We start from the raw sequence: 18,570 nt of genomic DNA, 5'->3' as shown, positions 1-18,570 counted from the left end.
AACATAGGCCAAACTCCTTAAGTGATGTGTTAGCCAGTATTTCAGTGAGGAGTTTTAAATCAGCTTGAAGCAATAAATTGGCCTCCAGGCAGCCCATTCTGTAAGGGAATTTCCCATTCTTCTTTAGATCTGACAAATTTTTGCTAAACACACTTGTTCTTGGAGCAATACAAACTCAAAGCTGATGGTAAATATTAACCCTTATAATCATTTTCTTTCTGTGTATTGATTCATTTATGTAGCCTATGGAATAGCTAATATTAACCAAATATGTTGAATTCTAAGGCCCAGAACACTGGTCCTTTACCAATAAGTAGCCCTATTCAGGAATTCTATGCACTAGACTATATCTAATAATCTGTGGCATCTCAATGCCTATAAAACTACAGATAAAGGGATGGTTCCCAGACTAACATACATAAGCATATATAAACCTGAGAAACTGATAGGGGTTGATTGTTACAGCACACAGGGAAATACGATTGGGGCTAAGACCCACCCACTAAAAGATTATCTTGAAGAATCGTTAGTCCTTTCAGCTGTAAATAATGATGCCTTTATGAATAAATCAGGCAAACTGAGAAAGTATAGATATGACATCAGAACATACGTTTCTTTTGGCAGACGGTCTCTGTTTGAAAACTCTATATGATGACACTGGTGTTGAAACTTAGCTAGGGAATGAAACTGCACATCCCTCCAGTTACAATGAAGAAGAGACACATCACATCAAAGGGTGTGAATGTGTCTATTCTTTCTGTATTCTGTACTAATCTACGATAGAGAATCTTTGATTAAATAATTCCAGTTGAGCCTGTTATTTGACAATCTTGGGTCATCATTAACTCAGACATACAACAGAGCTGAAGGTGTATAGAACATTTTGAGGTTTGAACATTGAGAAAGCTGCATAATAGCATCAGATGTCCCCTGTAGTGCAAGGAACTTACAGAAGTCCCCCCTCTAAAGACTTTAGGAAACTTAATTTCAGCTAAAGAGAATGTCATTGCTATCTAAGTTGCAGATGCTGCTTCAGCTGTATAAAGCAAGCTGAAGTGTCCAGCATTTCTCCAAGTTTCCCTCTTGCTCTTATGGAGGAAATGGCACTTGGGCTCAGAAGCCTGTGCCTCCTACCAGCAATGACAAATAGGGCAGAAAGATTATACCATAAAAGCAAATGATCTAGGAAAAACCCATAACAGCAAAATGCATGATCCACAGAATAAGCGTAGAAGTCAAAGCAAACTGTATATAGACCTGAAGTTTAAAATGGAGCATTTTAGTGAGTGGATTTAGCAATATAAGATTTGTTCGTTCATCCCTTATTAAAGCAAAGCTACTGCCCTTAAGTGTTAATGGGAGTTACATTTACCTCCAAGATTAAGCATGTAATTTAATTTAACATTGTTTTTCACAGAGCTCTTTTTGGTAGCCACCATCCACCCAATATATATAATAAGTAGAAATAGTCAAAGAGTGTTTGTTACCATTTTCGTTTTTTAAGTGAAAAATGCTCTTAAAATTAGGAGGGGAAATTCACTGTCCAAGTTATTTTTCAAAGAAAAAATTTCCACTACTATTTAAGAAATATATGAATTTTCTGCTTAAAATTTTGACAATGAAAAATCCTCCCCCATTTTTTAATATTGAAAATTTCAGTTTTCAATGTTTTGTCCCCCTTAAAAAGGAGGGATGGTGAAAGTTTCTTTATTAAAATAGAATTTTTATATGGAAAAAGGTTTAACTTTTTATTACTAGAATCTGTAGGAAACTTAAGTATGATTCTACTGACTTTTGCAGGATACAACATCCACATTACACCTGGTCAAAAAGTGTTACTTTGCCTTTTTTGCATCAGCTTAATAGTTGATTGAAAAACAAGATAGTTCACATACATTGTCATCTCTTTATCAGCAGGGCTTTAGTGAATTTATAGATATAAAATTATTCTGATTAATTCCCTCAAGCCCTTCTAGCCCGACAAGTTTGCTGCAAAACACCAGTTTACAAGTCTTGTTTCTATTAGTGTTGAAATAAAAACAGATACATGGTTTTATGAATGGATAGCTAGGAAGCCAGGTTTTGAGTACTGCATGCTACTCTCTTATTTCACATGTATAAGCTGAACAGCACAGCAGTCCAGTACAGCTAGCCTCAATTCTACACCATTGCATTGCCGAGAAGACAAGAGCAAGGTCAAACCTCAGGTAAGCAGCAGGGCCGCCCAGAGGATTCAGGGGGCCTGGGGCAAAGCGGGGGAGCTGCGGCGCTTGTACTCACCCGGTGGCTGTCTCAGTCTCTGGCAGCATTTCGGCGGCGGGGGGCCCTTCAGTCGCTCTGCATCTTCGGCAGCACTGAAGGACCCGCTGCCGAAGACCCGGACCGCCGCCGGACCAGGGCTTGCGGGGCCTCTATGGGGCCTGGGGCAAATTGCCCCACTTGCTCCCCCCCTCCCCCCCTGGGTAGCCCTGGTAAGCAGGCACAAAGTTATTGAAGCCAATGGGTCTTGCACCAGCTTAACCTAGAGCTGGATGTGGCCAACTAGGACAGAACACAAGTAGACTGAGAAGTTAGACAAGCCTTATTATAGTCAACTCAGGTGAACGCAGATTCACCTGGCCAGACGTACCTGCTTTCACATCCTCATTTTCACCTAATTATACCCTACATGCCTGATCATATAAAACACTGCAGGGCTAAGCTTGCTAAGCTATGTTCCGCAGACTAAGGGTAGTTTCCATGAGCCTTTAGCTTCTCACAGGATTGAGAACTCAAAGAAACACCGAGGACACCTCCTGGCTCCTCCATCCCAAAAGAAGAACAGAATCAATATCATGAGTAAACAATAAATGCTGCCATTTATTTTACCAGTGGGATTCTTGTAGCTGAATCCTCCAAAAGGCAGCAGTGCAGAACAAAGATAGTAAAAGGGAGCTGTTAATGCTTTTAGTCCATCACTATTTCCAGTCCATATTCCTGCCAAAGCAGGATGGTTCCCTTTAGTACATTTTCTAGTGCAGCCTCCAATCTAGATGCAAGCGTCACATAAGATTTGCACCGTTACCCTTGGGAGGTTATTCTACAGTCTCTGGACTTGTCCACACAAAATACAACCCAGCTTGCTGAACTAAGTAAGTCTACCCTGCACTCCGTGAACTCTGCTGCCACACACTAAAAGTTCCCTAATATACTTGAATCTACTCTGCTTTGAAATGGGAGAGATTAAAGCACACTAGGGAACTGTTAGTACATGGCAGCAGAGTCCACAGACACTTCAGGTAAGTGGACACTGGAATTAGACACCCACGGCTGGTCCGTGCCAACTGACTGCTTAGCATCTTACACTTGTGCCTAGCCCTTGGGCTGCAGCCCAAGTCCTAGAGCCCAGGACCCTGTGAGGTGGGAGGGTCCCAGACACCTACAGCCCAATTAAACAGCCTGAGCCAACTGGCACAGACCAGCTGCATGTTTTTAATTGCAGTGGAGACGTACCCTTATTGCACAGCAGGCTACTGCAAGGTAGATTCACACCCCAGCTTCCCACAAATTGTGTGTTTGTGTAAACAAGCCCTAATAGATATCACTATTAGGACATTCTGACTTTTAGTCCAAGTTGTCCTGTTCCATTCAATTCGACCTAATTATACCCCATGCATTTACACACTGTACAGTGAATATTGCCCTGAATACATCACTGAGATCCTTCTTGCATTGATCACAGTAGTTCTGTTGATTGAAGAAAGATAAGCAGTAAAAAGAGCGTATTTGTGCATGATACACTGCAGGGATTTTTCCATCCACATGAAATTTTGAATCTAATGTTGCCAAGGTCAGTGATGTTAGAATGAGATGCTGCATAAGGGCTGCTCATAAATGTTTCCTTTACCTAGCAGTTACTGTAGCTTTGCACAATTTCTACAATGGAAATTTGTAACTTTATGTTTTATTTCTTCTGACTATTGCCTTTTCAGTTCCCCTTGTGTAACGTAATCTTTTCCAGTCTCCTCGGCCTAACAAATTCCCCAAGATGCACACCAAACTACTGGACAGAGAATACTCATGTTGCTTAAATAAAGTGAAACAAATACATATCTGCTAAAGTTTTGTTTTAGTCACCCTGAAATCCAAAATATACAGGATGTATGTGAGAACTGCATTTAACTCCATATTGTATTTGTTGGAAAACCCATGGTGTGCAAGTTATTTCCCCACCATCATCCACATTGTACTTTTTGCAGAGCTCTGTATGAAAACATATCATGTGCTCATACTGAGAAGCAATGACCAAACAATTATAAGATGAAAAAAAAAAAAGTGTTTTAACCATTACCAAATTCAAAAGCACTCAAAGAAATCCAAAAAGATCCTTTGCACTCTAATAGACACATCTAGGGCCTAGTTTTTCCACAGGTCCTGAGCACCTGTAGCTTTTGTTCAAATCAGTGGGAGCTGTGGGTACTCAGTAACCCAGGGAGGAGGAGGGGGGGAAATATCAGGCTTTTCCAGTCAAAATTAGATTTCCACTCTGGTCAACAGCAGGCCTACTTTATCCTTGCAAATGCCACAATTATAAATGAAAATTGGATACATGTGACTCACAGCAGTTAACTGTCTGAATATGTTCTAGTCTACATAGATAAGATAGAAAATAAGGTGGAAGGAAAAACAGGAGTGAAGTGGCTTGCCCAAGATCACACACTTTTAGAGCCAGGAGAAATTGAAACCATGCCTCCCAACTCCCAGTCTAGTGCTTTATCCACTAGGCCACATGACATTGTTATATTACAACTTTTATGAAGCATGGAATTAGCCACGAGCCCTCAGTTTCTAAGGGCTTGTCTACACAGTAGCTGGAACAGCCATAACAACATCAATTGTGATGCACAATATGTCCCCTTGAGCAGCTCATCTACCAGGTATATCCTTCTAACACAGGGGCACGCAAACTTTTTGGCCTGAGGGCCGCATTGGGTTTTGGAAATTGTATGGCGGGCCGGTTAGGGGAGGGGGGCCGGCCCAGTCCCCACCCCCTATTCGCCACCCCCACACACACTTCTCGCCCCCGACAGCCCACCCCTGGGATCCCTGCCCCATACACCCCCACCCTGCTCCCTGTCCCCTGACCGCCCCGGAATCCCCATCCTTGACTGTCCCCTGCCACCCCATCCAACCCCCCCATTCCTGACTGCCCCCCTGACTCCTGCTCCCATTCAACCCCCCTGTTCCCCACCCTCTGACCACCCCGACCCCCTGACCACCACCTCGAACTCCCCTGCCCTGTATCCTACCCCCTTACTGCGCTGCCTGGAGCACCGGCGGCTGGCGGCACTACAGCCACGCACTGCACAGCACAGAGCGCCAGGTCAGGCCAGGCTCTGCAGCGGCGCTGCCCCAGGAGCCCACCGCCCAGAGCATTGCACTAGGGCAAGCTGAGGCTGTGGGGGAGGGGGAACGGCAGTGGAGGGGCCAGGGACTAGCCCCCCGGGGCAGAGCTCAGGGGCCCAGCAGGAGGGACCCGCACCATAGTTTGCCCACCTCTGATTTAGGGTCTTAATCTTTCATTTGCCATTTCATCTTCCTGATCCCTCTGTTTACACATGCACACTCTTCCCCTCCTTGAAAATTCTTCAACATCACTTGTTTTGTTCCACTCAACAACTACACAGGCTGCCTTGCTTCTGAATTTCATTCTTTCCTACATAGCCCATTTCTGTTTCTTCTCCTTATAGCTCAGTGTATCCTAGTATGGGCAGCTAGACTGGTTCCTTCTAATTGGTGCCAGCTGTTTTTACAGGCCTCCAGTACCAGACTGCCAAAAAAGAATATGGCCAACTCAGTTACTGGTGGATTACCAACAGACCACAATTCAAAATCTGGAAACAGCTGCTGTAGCTGCCTAGCAAAGGTAGCAAAATATGGTTAAAGTTGAGCCTTAAACTGCAAGGGACTTAATAGAAGCATCTAAACCTGGAAGGTGGGGGTGAGTCACAGCTCTTTTAGGTCTGCTCCGGAGGAAAGACAGATACAAACATTCTGATCTTAGTAATAAGGAAATAATTCAGTCATAGGGTGCCGCATTGGCCATAGGCCCCAAATAAAATAGCACAAATATAGGTCAGCTTTCCCATCTCCAGAAACAAAATAAAAAACAATCTTACTGGAGTTGCATTTTCCAATAGAAGTATAGTCCTTTTGGACCAGGACTTAACACTCATCTGGGACAGGGAGAAAGTAGAAAGCCACCCTTGCCCCTTTCTACAAACCTTTATTTCTTTCTCTTTCCTGCTACTCTCTGCTTCCTTCCCATTTGCCTCCCACACAGAGGAAGCACAGCTGTTCAGTCCTCCTCCCAGCAACAGAATAAACCACAGCTGCCAGCTCTTCCTACCAGGTCTGGTAGCTTAAAGAGCTGCTTAATAAGTGGGTTTAACCCCTTCCAAGTTCCTGCAGGGATGGGGCACATATATCCTATCCCAGGGCTGAGTTGGTTTAACTTTGACTTCAGTGGGAGCTTGCACAATCAGGCTCATAACCATAGACATGATTTACTTTGTGTAATAATCCATTTTTATCCCATACCCTGTTTATTATCTGCTAAAATCCAAAGGCCTGAAACATGTGCAGACCTTAAATAAAAATATAGGGGAACAATTAACCCCCCAAACTAAAAAGATTTGTTTTCCAATTAGCTAGGGTGTATATGTCACTATTGCCCTCTGCTAGACTGAATGTCAGTCCACTCACGTGTATTTGACCATGTTATGCCCTAGTGATCTAACCCCTGAAAACCTTTAGAGTTCTTCTATGATTTATACCAGGGGTCCCCAACGCGGTGCCCACGGGTGCCGGGGCGTCTAAGTGCACCCGCGTACTGGCCGGTGGACGAGCATCCGCTGAAATGCCGCCGAGAAGCAGCGTCATCCAGAGGTGTCACCGCCGAAATGCTGCCGAAAATCGGCAGCAACGCCATTGATGTTGCCGCCATGGTCCTCCGTGGCTCGTCGTCTGGTGCCTGCCAGACGGAAAAGGTTTGGGACCACTGATTTATACGAGTGGCAAAGCACCTTCCTTCAGGGCTCCTAAGCTTACAAGCACCTATTCCAGCTACAAATCTGTTAAAATAGCAGTAGGAGACTTGGACTTCTGAAAACTTTGTGTACCCATATTTAGGGCTTGAGCACAGGGCATTGTCTGAGAAAAATGCAGGGGGGAGTTTTGTCAGCATATAGAACATTATATGTGATTGTCTTCTATACTGCAAAATCGGGGAGGGGGGTGAGAAGTGCTCAAAAAGTGGAAGACATAATGGGACATATGTCCTGAAAGAGTCAGGGAGGTAAACCAAGGTCGGGGGAGAGGCAACTGACCCATTGGCCCATAGCAATTGAAACCCCTGCTTGAACACCACCTCCTCAGCTTCCCCTTGTCTCCCAGAGCCACTAAAGAGCTGTGTGTATATGTGATCTTGAAATAGCTTTTCTACATCCCCATGTCTTGCACTCTGACATGACAGAGGCAATATTTTATTAACACTCAGTCCATTGACTGCTAAATTATTTAGTTTTTCAAGATTGTTAAAGAAAAAAAGTGCTGCCGGTCTGAGCCCTTACATGCCAGTCTTCAGCTTGGAATGAATTTTTACAATGGAATTATGAACCTCAGAGCGCATTGGAAATGCTGACAGACCTTTAACTGGTGTTCTGTAGAGCACAGAACATGGCAACACTGTAATAATTTGGAAATGTCTTGTTTAAAATACATTTAGGCCATGCAAACCAGATATTGATATTCACTTGTAGTATCTGAGCGCCAACAGTGCCTGGAAGGCATCTCATTGAGAGAATCTTTTTCTGCAGCAGTACCAGCAGGTGGGATGAAACAGTGACAAATGGGAAGGAAGGCAGCACATATGAATAAGCTCTTTAATATCCTATTTGTTTGCTCATCTTGGCTGCTTGCTTTGTTATTTCACATCATCTGGCAGCGTCAAAGCAGCTAAAGTGCAATCCATTCCCGCAGCCTGGTCCTGGGGAGGGCTGGAGACGTTTACTCTTCAGTATCCTATTACTAGGAATGCTCAAAATGTCTGTGGGGAAACTGCAGGTGGTGCTGCTATGGCTGCAGAATGATATGCCATTTTTATTTCAGATCAGAGATCTACCACTTGTGCACTGTGGCAACAGGCTTTATTGGTGCTAATACAATTGTTGGGTTCTCATGAAGCGTAAATCTGGAACCTGAGTGCAATATCTCTGCTTCCACCGCCATTCTGTGTTTAGCAAAGTATTTCACGAGTGTTTGCCGGATTTAGGTCTACACATTCTTTAAGGGGGGGAAAGGAATCTTTATTCTTTAAGGGCTGTATGCACAAGAAGCTTGATCTTTCTTGCCATGAATTAAAAGGGAGCTTGAATTCCCAGAATTGCCTTATGAATGGTTTAAAACTTATTCTTCCTACAGGTCTGTGATCAGCAGTTTGGTTCCCATTAATAAAATCGCTGTATAACCTCAGTTTCCCCCCAGCGGCTGTTGACATACACCAGAGACTTTCAATAACAGAATATGATATATTCAGTAATAACCGAATTTCAGTTCCCCATAAGTGAGGATGAATGCTAACTCTTTAATGGGGATCTCTGTGCTTATGTCACCTATAGTAATGATGCCTACCTGCTTTGTAAAACACTTTGAGATCAACAGTGATACATGCATGCTAAGTATTATTTTCCACACAACCACCTTCTTTTAGACAGAATAATCGGGAACATAGTCAAGATTATCCTAAACTCTAATGCGTGCCGAAAGGAACAAGATAGAAGGAAAACTGGAAGAAGCAAAGAAGAAAACAAGACAGGCCCATAATTTGCACAAATCCCGCCAGTGGACATGAGGACTCTAAAACATCTGAACTGCAGACATCCAGTCTAGACAGTCATCTGTTGAATTAGTACTTTATAGTGGCCTGATCCTACCCCATTTGGATTCTATGGGAGTTTTGCCATTGACTTCACTGGGACCTATATTGCGTCCCGTAAGGTTCCTTGGGCATTAGCTTTTATCAAAGTACTTTTCCCAATATTTCCTTATCTGTGAAATTGAGTCAATAGATATTCATCTCACTCACTGAGGTGATGTGAGGATTAATAAATGAATGTGTGCACACTGCTTGTATGAGCATTATTATGACCATAGGCTGCTCACACAGGGTTTGATTAGAGATACTCCAAGGCAGCCGGCTCTCAGCCCTATCGAATACTCATTTAAATTGTGTATATCTGTCATATTTTCAAAGTGATCCTTTGATGGGTTGTTTAGTGTGGACATCATAATCATATAGGAGGTGGTACCCAGTGTTTAAAAGAAAACAAGAGATTACCAATCAAGTCAACAGCTAGGGGATCCTAATAAACTCAGCTGTGATTAGCTGGTGCACTCAGTCATATCTTGCAAGTAATTAAACAGCTCCAGTCTAGATGCTTTTTTTTTTTAAAGGGAGATATCCCATCTCCTAGAACTGAAAGGGACCTTGAAAGGTCATTGAGTCCAGCCCCCTGCCTTCACTAGCAAGACCAAGTACTGATTTTGCCCCAGATCCCCAAGTGGCCCCCTCAAGGATTGAACTCACAACCCTGGATTTAGCAGGCCAACGCTCAAACCACTGATCTATCCCTCCCCATGCTTACCTAACATATTGTGTTTCAGGCCACAGGGCAGTACTTAAACATCTGTATGTCATCCATTTTATTAGTATATTAGGGTTTCTTGAGGGGTGTATTGAGGGAAATGAATTAAAGGGACTGTCTAATATCTAAGATGTAAATTAGAATGGATTGTAGGACACTTTTGGGGAGATTGATGATGTTGGGAGAGGCAGACTAATGGATCTGTACAACATTTTTGTAATTAAACATAAAATCTGGCAAAAATGCACTTGGCTTCAAGCTTGTGCTGCTATTAAGCAGCCAGAAATGAGCTAATCTGTCTTGGCAGAAGCAGCAGAACCCACATTCTCTGGGTAGAACTGGGAGAGGAGATAATGCCTAATCCGAAGGTTGTGGCATATGCTACCACGTACCGCTTTCAATGACTAAAGATATGACGTGGTTCTTATTTTAGTTTCCTCCGTCAGGAAAAGTAAGGCAATGTTCTGAGGAAAAATCCAGTTATTGATTTGTAAGATAGCTCTCTCTCAACCATCTGTACTGGAATAACCTGTCCAGAGGACACTGCTGTTTAGGATTCCTAATATCATAACTTTTCTTCCTTTCCCTGTGGGCTTCTGCTTGACTTAAGCTAGGTCTACACTGGGGGGGGGATCGATTTAAGATACACAAATTCAATAGTGTAGCTGAATTCGACGTATCCTATTCAACTTACCCCGCTGTGAGGACGGTGGCAAATCGACCGCCGTGGCTCCCCCATCGACGGCGCTTATTCCTCCTGACGACGTGGGGGTATGCGCGTCGATTCGGGGATCGATTTATCCGTCTAGATGAGACGCGATAAATCGACTAGCCCTTAGACTTTATGAGACAGGGAAGTATGTTTACCCTGAGTAGGCAGGTTTGGACACAGAAGCAGCCCATCTGAGTTGGTGACTGGAATTGTTCCCCCTATCAGCAGTATAACTCACCACGTGCTTCCCAGACATCCTAGAAGGGACTATCCTTACCATGAGGAGTTCACAAGGACAACAGGTAGACAGAGGCTAGTGGAGAGGAATACAGTCACACTAGGTAAAAGCTTCCACAAAGCTGTTGAATGACAGTCAGGCTGCTTCATAACTGATAATGCAGGCTCAGTGATCCATTGTGTGTGGGAGCAAAGGCTAGTAGAAACCCCAGCCAAAGACCAGCTTTTACCCCACTGTGCAGGTTGCTGTGATGGAGTTGAACTCCATGGCATACTTCAGCCCTTAATCTCCTCCAATCCTGCGCGCACACGTGAGTTGAAACAATGGGGGGGGGTGTGCAGTATGTCTACATGGCAAGTATGAGCATGCTTTTAAATGTGGGTAGACGGACATGGGAAGCCTTGAGCAGAGTTAGTGTGCTCAAAATAGCAGTGTGGTGGCTCAGGTGAGTTTGTACTCAGGCTGCTAGCCCAACCTGCCACCCCAATACATTGCTAGTTATAGCAAGCTCACTAGAGGAGAGCTGGCATGTATCTGTGAGGGGAGCCTGCTCCCAGCTGCCCTCTAGCTGCACCTTAAGTGGTATTAAAGGAGGTGATACAGCCCCTCAGTATTGCATCAGGATTATTATCAATAAAATTCTGCCCTTTGTTAAAATTTCTCTTTCTCTCTCCCCCACCCTATCTTCCCATTATCATCTTTTGGGTATACCCACATCTCTGCTATGAGAAGGAAGGGGAACAGAGAGAGTGTTGGCAGCTCCTGTGAAAAGGGGGCTCTGGTGGATTTGCTCAGTGTGAGTTAATGAGCATGGTTTGGTTTCCAACTCCTGGAGAAAAGGCTTCACTTCCACTCCCAGGTACTTTGAGAAAGTGTAGAGTAGAGCAGCTATTTCTGGGGGTTAAATGGGATAAAATTAAGCTGCAGGGAAAATGAAGCACTTTTTTATGAATTTCCCCAAAGGATTATAAATAATGCTCTTTGAATTTAAAGATGAAAAATGATTGAACACAAGGAGGAGGATTCTCATGTCAAGTGGATTCTTTCATGAATGGGAAAGGAAACAGGGAGTATCACTCTTAGCCTTCTGTGCATTAGAAGCATTGAACTCTTTGTCTTTTGGGAAAATATGGATATATTTTTGTGTTGATTGAAAAGTACTGAAGTTAAGCTGTTCCTAGATAACTTTAGAGCCCTCATTGAAAACCAGGCATCTAATGTGGAAAAAGAGGTTCCAAACAGGCCCTACATCATACTTACAGAATGTCTCTTGACCTGTAACCAATTAACATCAAACTGTGTCAATAGCAGTACCATCGTGAGATTGCATTTAGAGCTAAATTTAGAGCCTCACCTTCTCAGGAAAGCTATTCCCCAGGAAAAGCAACAATAAAACTATATTTATACATACATTTACATTATATATATTAAATATATATAAAAACACAAATATCCACTATAATTCACACTCCACTGTCCACAGAGGAAACTAGAATAATAACACCTTGCTGTATATTTAATTTGTTTTTGCATATTTAATGTGTTAATTGCTGAGATTCCTGTATGAGAAGGGCTAGAGAAACATTTAATCCTACAACAGACAGACTATGATGTAAAGGACTTGTCCTTGTGTACAGTTTTAATTCTACATGAGAGCAACAGTGATAATTTCTGCTGTCTTTAGCCATTGAATAGCTTTTAATTTAATTTATAAAAAAGGAACCAATGTTAAGTACACCTCTACCTCGATATAACGTGACCTGATATAACACAAATCCGGATATAATGCGGTAAAGCAGTGCTCTGGGGGGGCGGGGCTGCGCACTCGGGCAGATCAAAGCAAGTTCAATATAACGCAGTTTCACCTATAACCCGGTAAGATTTTTTGGCTCCCGAGGACAGCATTATATCGAGGTAGAGGTGTATTTGAGAACTGAGTTCTATGTGCACATGATGTTCAGTATAGTCTGGATTTCTGGGTTAAAAACAATCATTTAATTTTAAATGCACATATTTCTATAATGCTATTTATTGCTAATATGGTTGAACTACTAGTAGTGCAAAGGGAACTTTCCTATTGACTTCATTGGGAGCAGTATCAGATTCTTCTGAGAAAACTGACACACACACATGCTGCCTTGCAGAATTCCACTAATCTGTTTCTTGTGCATTTGTGGTCAACCTCAATGCAACGTATTTTGATCTTCACAAGATAATGAAATTCTTTGATAGTGACAACTGTGGATATAAGGGACAGACACTTCAACCAAGTCCAAAACTATTTCAACTAGAAGTTTCAAACCTCTGTAATTATTGTTTCTGCAGCTAAACAAACAAATATTAACCTCATTGAAATAGTCAATAATTAAATTTGTGTTTATATCTATTAAAAAGTACTGTTCCTATGCATTTTACATATGTAAATTATTCAAAGTCAGTAAAGCTGTCAATGGAAAGATCAAAGCAAAATATATATATAATCCCTGTAACAGATTCACACCCTTAATAAGTTTTGACAAGCCAAGTATCTAAAGTGTTGTCATAAATAGCCATTTAATGTGTGTAATCCATCCTGGAGAAAAGAATTCTGAAAGCATATAAACTGTCAGTCAGTCAAGCAGTATCTATAGGATCACAATGTTTTTTAAGTACATCAGAAGCAGGAAGCCTGCTAAACAACCAGTGGGGCCCCTGGACGATCGAGATACAAAAGGCGCACTTAAAGACGATAAAGTCATTGCGGAGAAACTAAATGAATTCTTTGCTTCAGTCTTCACAGCTGAGGATGTTAGGGAGATTCCCAAACCTGAGTCATCCTTTGTAGGTGACAAATCTGAGGAATTGTCACAGATTGAAGTGTCATTAGAGGAGGTTTGGGAATTAATTGATAAATTTAACAGTAACAAGTCACCGGGACCAGATGGCATTTGCCTAAGAGTTCTGAAATAACTCAAATGTGAAATTGCGGAACTATTAACTATGGTTTGTAACCTGTTCTTTAAATCAGCTTCTGTACCCAATGACTGGAAGATAGCTAATGTAACGCCAATATTTAAAAAGGGCTCTAGAGGTGATCCCGGCAATTACAGACCGGTAAGTCTAATGTCAGTACCGGGCAAAATAGTTGAAACAATAGTAAAGAATAAAATTGTCAGACACTTGGAAGAACATAAATTGTTGGGCAAAAGTCAACATGGTTTCTGTAAAGGGAAATCATGTCTTACTAATCTATTAGAGTTCTGTGAAGGGGTCAACAAACATGTGGACAAGGGGGATTCAGTGGACATAGTGTACTTAGATTTCCAGAAAGCCTTTGATAAGGTCCCTCACCAAAGGCTCTTACATAAATTAAGTTGTCATGGGATAAGAGGGAAGATCCTTTCATGGACTGAGAACTGGTTAAAAGACAGGGAACAAAGGGTAGGAATAAATGGTAAATTTTCAGAATGGAGAGGGGTAACTAGTGGTGTTCCCCAAGGGTCAGTCCTAGGACCAATCCTATTCAAATTATTCATAAATGATCTGGAGAAAGGGGTAAACAGTGAGGTGGCCAAGTTTGCAGACGATACTAAACTGCTCAAGATAGTTAAGACCAAAGCAGACTGTGAAGAACTTCAAAAAGATCTCACAAAACTAAGTGATTGGGCAACAAAATGGTAAATGAAATTTAATGTGGATAAATGTAAAGTAATGCACATTGGAAAAAATAACCCAACTATACATACAATATGATGGGAGCTAATTTAGCTACAACTAATCAGGAAAGAGATCTTGGAGTCATCGTGGATAGTTCTCTGAAGATGTCCACACAGTCTGCAGTGGTGGTCAAAAAAGCAAACAGGATGTTAGGAATCATTAAAAAGGGGATAGAGAATAAGATGGAGAATATCTTATTGTCCTTATATAAATCCATGGTATGCCCACATATTGAATCCTGTGTACAGTTGTGGTCTCCTCATCTCAAAAAAGATATACTGATGTTAGAAAAGGTTCAGAGAAGGACAACTAAAATGATTAGGGGTTTGGAATGGGTCCCATATGAGGAGAGATTAAAGAGGCTAGGATTTTTCAGCTTGGAAAAGAGGAGAGTAAGGGGGGATAGAGGTATATAAAATCTTGAGTGGTGTGGAGAAAGTGAATAAGGAAAAGTTATTTACTTGTTCCCATAATATAAGAACTAGGGGCCACCAAATGAAATTAATGGGCAGCAGGTTTAAACAAATAAAAGGAAGTTCTTCTTCACACAGCGCACAGTCAACCTGTGGAACTCCTTGCCAGAGGAGGTTGTGAAGGCTAGGACTATGACAGGGTTTAAAAGAGAACTAGATAAATTCATGGAGGTTAAGTCCATTAATGTCTATTAGCCAGGATGGGTATGGAATGGTGTCTCTAGCCTCTGTCAGAGGGTGGAGATGGATGGCAGGAGAAAGATCACTTAATCATTGTCTGTTAGGTTCACTCCCTCTGGGGCACCTGACATTGGCCACTGTCGACAGACAGGATGCTGGGTTGGATGGACCCTTGGTCTGACCCAGTATGGCCATTCTTATGTTCTTATCATAGGATCAGTCAAACAGATAGATGCAAAAGTTAAAACATTGAAGATTAGAATTAAAACCACAAAATGCAGGTAAATTCAGAAAGGAGATCTTCCAATCTTGCCACAATTCACTCCTTTATTTCAAAGCATTTTAAAGATTCAAGATGAGTGTGGGAGGTTAAGTGCTGTTGCGTATGCTGTCCAAAGATACACCTGTGAATTTCTCATTGGACTGGAGATGGTCTGTGCACATGCACCTGAGGCACAATTGGAGCCAAGGGTCAAGGTTTTTAGAACTTCGTGCCTAAAGTTAAGTTCTTAAATATACTAAGCCTGTTTTCAAGAAGTGCTGAGAAACCCCAAATCCCATTGAAGTGAATGGGAAAAGCAGATGATCAACACCTTTGAAAATCAGGCATTTTTATTTAGGTGCTTAATATGAGATTTAGGAGCTTAAGTTTAGGCACACAAGTTCAAAAATATGGGCCATCATGTCTACATAATGAGATGAGCTACATCCTCCACATCCCCCTTGACTCCAAGTTTCTTGACTTCAGTGAGAAAATTCAGAACAATTATTGTACATTTTTGGCAACAATCTCAAGCACCCGTGCCATTAAAATAAAGCCTCAATTTCAATGGAAGTATGAGACAATGTACCATCTGAGGAGATGTTTCCTTTATCTCGGATCTTTGTGTGAGTAAGTACAGTCACATGGGCTGCATCCCCTCCTTATCACAAATACTCTGTTGAGGGAATTTAAATCTGAAGATTACAAACACATTACACCCTAATAGTCTCTTTGGAACCATATAATGTCGGTTACATCCATAGTAGGAGTTTGTATATTTATAGAACAATATGCTGTGTGTTGGTTTCCTCTCCTGCCCATAGACAATACTTAGTATTTCAGCATATAAATAATAAATCATATAGAGAGAGCCATATGCAGCACTCATTTCCAGCTCTAGTGTAGTAGGTCTCAAGATACCAGAACTTAAAAACGGCAACACTGTTATATAGAGATGAGTTACTGTAGATGTTACAGGCTTCTGAAAAGTACTGAGCCTTATCCCCAGCTGCTGTAAATTGGCATATTTCTACTGAAGGCAAGAAAACTATGTTGACTTACAGAAGCAGAGGATATGGCCCATTGGTTATCATTTTTCTTGCCCTCCAAAGCCTGTACATCGTTCCTTTTGGTAAACTATGGCATTTGAGCATTATGGGCAGAGGGCTATGAAAAATTGTACCAATACATTTTTAAAAGCTTTCTAAACCTTATATGTACGAACATACACAAAATCCAGCTAGCAGTATGGAAATATCACAAGATTTAAAAAAAATCAAGCATTGCTGTCTGGAAAGGCAGTATGCTTGTACTTAAAATATCTTTCTTTTTAGAGCAAGCTTTGTCCCCCTCTAATGATTGCACCATGTATAGCTGTCCGTGAGTCTGCTAGTGCTTTCATGCTTTATTATAGTCAATGAATACAATACAAGCTATAATGCCTTATATACAGTAAGTTACAGTACAGACCATAAAGGAATCATAGCATCATAGAATATCACGGTTGGAAGGGACCTCAGGAGGTCATCTAGTCCAACCCCCTGCTCAAAGCAGGACCAATTCCCAACTAAATCATGCCAGCCAGGGCTTTGTCAAGCCTGACCTTAACTTCTAAGGAAGAAGATTCCACCACCTCCCTAGGTAACCCATTCCAGTGCTTCACCACCCTCCTAGTGAAAAAGTTTGTCCTAATATCCAACCTAAACCTCCCCAACTGCAACTTGAGACCATTACTCCATGTTCTGTCATCAGGTACCACTGAGAACAGTCTAGATCCATCCTCTTTGGAACCCCCTTTCAGGTAGTTGAAAGCAGCTATCAAATCCCCCCTCATTCTTCTCTTCTGCAGACTAAACAATCCCAGTTCCCTCAGCCTCTCCTCATAACTCATGTGCTCCAGCCCCCTAATCATTTTTGTTGCCCTCCGCTGGACTCTTTCCAATTTTTCCCCATTCTTCTTGTAGTGTGGGGCCCAAAACTGGACACAGTACTCCAGATGAGGCCTCACCAATGTCGAATAGAGGGGAACGATCACGTCCCTCGATCTGCTGGCAATGCCCCTACTTATACAGCCCAAAATGCTGTTAGCCTCCTTGGCAACCAGGGCATACTGTTGACTCATATCCAGCTTCTCATCCACTGTAACCCCTAGGTCCTTTACTGCAGAACTGCTTCCTAGCCATTCGGTCCCTAGTCTGTAACAGTGCATGGGATTCTTCCGTCCTACGTGCAGGACTCTGCATTTGTCCTTGCTGAACCTCATCAGGTTTCTTTTGGCCCAATCCTCTAATTTGTCTAGGTCCCTCTGTATCCTATCCCTACCCTCCAGCGTATCTACCACTCCTCCCAATTTAATGTCATCTGCAAACTTGCTGAGAGTGCAGTCCACGCCATCCTCCAGATCATTAATGAAGATATTGAACAAAACCGGCCCCAGGACCAATCCTTGGGGCACTCCGCTTGAAACCGGCTGCCAACTAGAGATGGAGCCATTGATCACTACCCGTTGAGCCCGACCATCTAGCCAGCTTTCTATCCACCTTATAGTCCATTCATCCAGTCCATACTTCTTTAACTTGCTGGGAAGAATACTGTGGGAGACCGTATCAAAAGCTTTGCTAAAGTCAAGGAATAACACATCCACTGCTTTCCCCTCATCCACAGACCCAGTTATCTCCTCTTAGAAGGCAATTAGGTTAGTCAGGCATGACTTGCCCTTGGTGAATCCATGCTGACTGTTCCTGATCACTTTCCTCTCCTCTAAGTGCTTCAGAATTGCTTCCTTGAGGACCTGCTCCATGATTTTTCCAGGAATTGAGGTGAGGCTGACTGGCCTGTAGTTCCCCGGATCCTCCTCCTTCCCTTTTTTACAGATGGGCACTACATTACCTTTTTCCAGTCATCCAGGACCTCCCCTGATCACCATGAGTTTTCAAAGATAATAGCCAATGGCTCTGCAACCACATCTGCCAACTCCTTTAGCACGCTTGGATGCAGCGCATCCGGCCCCATGGACTTGTGCTCGTCCAGTTTTTCTAAATAGTCCCGAACCACTTCTTTCTCCACAGAGGACTGGTCACCTCCTCCCCATACTGTGTTGCCCAGTGCAGCAGTCTGGGAGCTGACTTTGTTTGTGAAGACATAGGCAAAAAAAGTGCATTAGCTTTTTCCACATCCTCTGTCACTAGGTTGCCTCCCTCATTCAGTAAGAAGCCCACACTTTCCTTGACTTTTTTCTTGTTGTTAACATACCTGAAGAAACCCTTCCTGTTACTCTTAACATCTCTTGCTAGCTGCAACTCCAAGTGTGATTTGGCCTTCCTGAT

This window comes from Chrysemys picta, chromosome 7 (genome assembly GCF_011386835.1).
Source record: "Chrysemys picta bellii isolate R12L10 chromosome 7, ASM1138683v2, whole genome shotgun sequence".
Classification (NCBI taxonomy): domain Eukaryota; kingdom Metazoa; phylum Chordata; order Testudines; family Emydidae; genus Chrysemys; species Chrysemys picta.
Note: the sequence above shows the minus strand (reverse complement) of the source record.